Below are 4922 nucleotides of genomic sequence, written 5' to 3' on the forward strand. Positions count from 1 at the left end.
ATGATCTTTATATGTTGAACTTAATACTTCCTCTCCACTAATTTAGGTGACATAATCATCAAATCAATAGGTCTTTTATAATGTTGTAATGGGGCTCAGTTAAAGGTAGGGATTTTAAAAGAGGAGACATTTCGGTTTCAAAATCTTAACCAGTAACTTTGTCTTGGATTTCTCAAGATACATCCCTTTTCTTTAAGCGAACCTTTGAAACACCCCAAACTTATTTTCAACTCAAAATCATGATACAAACTCGATTTGATGATGATTCGAGTCGTTTAGATTTCTCGATCATGAAAATGAGAAGTATCGTTTGATTTAGGACAAAAGGAATAATTTCGGCTAAGTATGGCATTTAGTTTTCAAAATATGTTCAAAATGCTAGGTGAAGTGATGATGATTATTTGGCTATGTAAGAGAAACAAAAGGAAATGAAATAGTTTGGTTGGGATGGAGTTGGATCGAAGAGGACCTAAGAATTAAGAGTGAACCAACACTATGATTGAGTGCTGACCCGAAACTTATGTGATCTTAAGGTGGTGAAACAGACCTTGACCTGCTAACTATAGGGAGTTAGAAACCAATGGTATCAAGTGGTTGTACGCCACACTCGGAATGAGTGATAAGTTCAAAAGAAACAGAATGACGCCACTCGCAAGCTAGATAAGTGAAGCTGAGTCTAAAACGAATTAAGAGAGTTGAAAAACTGACAAATATTATAAACATATATCAAATAAGAAAAATTTCTTCTAAACAAACTGATTAGAAAATATTTATAATGCTAACTAATGCCTAGCCGAATAGTCACTTAGATTCAGCTTAAATGAGCAGTTATGAGCTAAAATAAAACTTTAACCACTAAGCTTAAACTCTTGAAATCTCTAGGCCTAAGTAACATGAACCATCAACATGATTTTAATGTCCCAATTCAACTGATTTAATTGAACTTGAATGTTTAGGCTGGAAATATTCATTCTTGAGCAACCAAAGAGTTTAGAATAAGCTTTAAATTCTCCCTTGGGCAGCCGAATAGACACCAGCAACATTGATGACATTTTGGGCACTTAAATAGACCATGGTGTGATCATTAAGAGGTAATTGGTTATGAAATGTGAAAAGGATTCTTGAACTAAATGGTCATGTGTAATCACTCATTTGTCCATTGCTATTCTTGAACAGCTCATTGGAGAAGAGGAATAGGCTGCCGAATTTAAATGGTGCATAATGCTCTCCATAAATGTTGTAACAGCAACTTGTACATAACTGATTCCAGCTGAATAGTCACCTACAAGCATTCATTAACATTCAGCCAAAACAACTTAATAAGCTTAATTATAAAATTTAATTAATAAACACACTTAAATTAATGCAGTAAAAAAATGTAATAGGCAAATTAAATAACATACTTATATAAGCAAACTCAAATATATTAAACAACTAAGATGCTTAAATACATGGTTCAAGATGCAAACTAAATAAACAAATGAGTTACTTAATGCAAGACTTAATTTAATGATGCAGACTTAACTCACATGTAAGTTACATAATTAAACTAACATGACTTAATTTAATGATGCAAACTTAACTAACATGAAAGTTACATAATGCATAACTTTATTAAATGCAGAACATATATTAATGATGTGCAAAACTATGACATAATTAAAGACTCATATTAATGATGTTCAAACTATGACATATGTAAAGACAAACTAAAATAACTAAAATAACTAAAAATAAATGAATCAAAGTCCTTATTTTCCAACAACCAAATTAACAAACTGAAATTAAAAACTTCATTTTTCCGATGTCGTTGAATTGTATCATGACATGATGCGGCCTAGGTCGTATCATACCTTCCCTCTTGAAGACAATTTGTCCTCAAATCGGGCCACTTGCTTACAAAAATTTTTTCATCGTCACAAACCTGGAAAATACACAAGACTAAAAATGGAAGTGGATTAGTGGCTTTCCTTACCTCACAAAAATGAAAGAGGTTAGTGACACCATGGATGATGAACTCGAAGGAACATGCTGAAATGTTATTCACAAATTGAACATATGAATCGATGCCAGGATCAGAAAATAGAAATCAGTCTTACCTTTTTCTTTGATGGAAACAAACCGGATTCACAAAGTATTCAAGGTTATAGTCTCGGAAATCAAAATTCCTTGGTCCAAAATCCCTTGAACAATGTTATGGTACAACATTCACTGAGATCAAAAACAAAGTTTTTGTTTACCACTTCAATTTGACTTGAAAAATTCATGGCTAGTAACTTATAAAGAATATGAAGCATATTTAAGTTAAAATCATGCAACACATGTTTGAATCTATTAAACAACAATATAGAAAAACCTCCAGAATCAAGGATTTGATTTTGACTTGGCAAGCCAACAAAATTCACTTGTTTTATTATAAAACTTAAAGACAGCATCAAGTAAGCAAAAAATGTTCACATATTTAGTCACACAAAATTGCGGATACTTGCTTTTCTCAGAGATATTTCAAAATAGCAAACTCTAGGTTTGAACACACGATTTTGGTCAATAATTCCAGCTTGCAACAAGAATTTCTTTATCTTCAATGATCCACTCATGTTAATCAAAGAAGGTGTGAACTTGCAAACATTCAAACAATCATATATATTAAGTCTCTTTCGAAAAACTTACTCAAACATGTGGAATTTACACAACAAATCAGAAAGTTCAAATCATCGTTACACACATGTAGATTAGGCATTTCACATATCAACTTTTACCACAATAGACCAAATTTTGTGCAGGCTTATCTAGTCTTACTTTATTAACAATTTCGCCAAGGTCATATTCATTAGCAGAAAAACACTTCATCTCAATATGTAAAACGAAATCATCAATCGGATTATGAATGTCAACCAAATCAAGACGAGGAGCTCTTTCACCAACTAGGTTTCCAGCTTTCTCATCATTCAAATGAAATTATTGAGACTCAAATAACATGAGACCCTTACCTTGCTTACCTTTAGATGCTTGTGAACTAAAGTCATCTATGTTCTTACCTTTTTCGAGCAATCAAAATCGGCTCTCATCGGATAGGTAATGAAGCTGAAATTTATCAACAGGATTTCGAGAAACCTGAAAAGAAGAAACTTTAGAAGGAGAACTCACAGGATGGTTAGTAAAAACACTCCTCGCTTTTTCTTGTTCACTTTATTTTTTTTCTTTCGTTTCTTTTTCATCAACACTCGTTTCTTGCATACACTTTTTTTCTTTTCAATCTCAATCTCTTTTTCAACTTTCTTTTCTTTGTCACATTCATTTTTGCTCTCAATCTCTTTTTGTTCTCTTTCGTTCTCTTTTTCTTTTTGTTTTCTTTCATTCTTTTTTCTTTTTATATTTCTTTTTCTTTTTCACATACTTTTTCAATTTCATTACAAAAGAAGAAAATAAAAAAGAATTAAAATAAGAAACTTTTTGTTGAGCATAAGAGGAGGGGTCTTCATATAAAAGATGATCATTTTTTTAGATTGATTCTTCATGGATGAATATCTTGGAGTATACGCAAAATTGCTTGAACCTTCTCGTTTGCCACCATAATAGGCTTCAAACTCGAAGCTTGATTTATTTTGGCTTGAATTCCTCATCAGGTAGGAATCTCGATAGGAGTCTTTTCTCACATAGTCGTTAGACGTTAAACTATTTGACAATCTCATTTTCATCCTTTGGCTTGAAGAAATTCACTCCCAATGGTAGCAAGATGGAAGGAAATGCTTGCACATCACATCTTTCATTTCAGACCAGGTTCATATTGGGCACTCTCCGTTTCGTCTTCGACTCATGGTGAATTTGTAACACCCCTATCCCGTAACCGTCACCGAAATAGGTGAGGGGCATTACCGGACTTGTAACTCATGCCAGATCAGTAAAATTTTGAACATTTTCTTGGAGTAAAGCTCATTCAATTGGATAATTGCTAGACACAACCAGGGATAAAATTTAAAACTTATAAAAGTAAACATTCAAAAGATGTCATATTCGCATGGCTTATATACATTAACCAAAATATCCTCCCACTACTAGTCTATTCTATACATGCCATAAGATAATCCAAAACATAGCAATACCAAACAGTGGATAGTGATAGTGTGACAAGTTGCTGACGATCCTCAAGCAAAAAGGCCAAAATCAACAATCTATAAAACAGAGAAACATAACAACAGAGTAAACTTTTGTAAGCTTAGTAAGTCTTAAGCAATTTTAAACCAGTGAACTCAAATATAACCAATTTGTTTATTTGATTCACATATAACATTTCATTTCATATCTATAGTTATCCTAATCGGACAAATCAAAATGTATATCCCCCAATATCCTATAGTATTTCTCCATAACCGAATACTCACATATTCATATGGCATTTTCATATTTGCTTTTCACTTTACAATCATGATTTAATTCTGATGCGTCTAACATGTACAAGTATTTATCACATACCTGACCAACCAAATTAAAAGTCGATCTTACGAATTCTCATATAACCTCTTTCTAGGTATACTACCCTTTTTGGCCGAATATACACAATTACGTAATACACAATAAGCAGATAAATTCTCACTTGATAGTGATCTCTTATAAACATAGGTACATTACATATTTTCACCTAACTTTTCACATTGACCAAATGCACAATAATCATAGAACAGTCTTATTGCTTTACTCACATATGCATCACATAACAACCTTGTGATTTAATCCAAATCAAGCTTAAATATAATCTCAAAATACATGCCTGACCAACTTAACGCATTGAACGTATTTATTATCAATTGTTACTGTGAAGTCGTATAATCTTATGCTTTACTCGAATCTTCAGCGAGACCTTTAGCTCGAATAATCCCCACACGTAGTCATCGGGTCTTACCCGGGCATAATCTCCACATGTA

The sequence above is a fragment of the Gossypium hirsutum genome, chromosome A08 (genome assembly GCF_007990345.1).
Source record: "Gossypium hirsutum isolate 1008001.06 chromosome A08, Gossypium_hirsutum_v2.1, whole genome shotgun sequence".
Classification (NCBI taxonomy): Eukaryota; Viridiplantae; Streptophyta; class Magnoliopsida; order Malvales; family Malvaceae; genus Gossypium; species Gossypium hirsutum.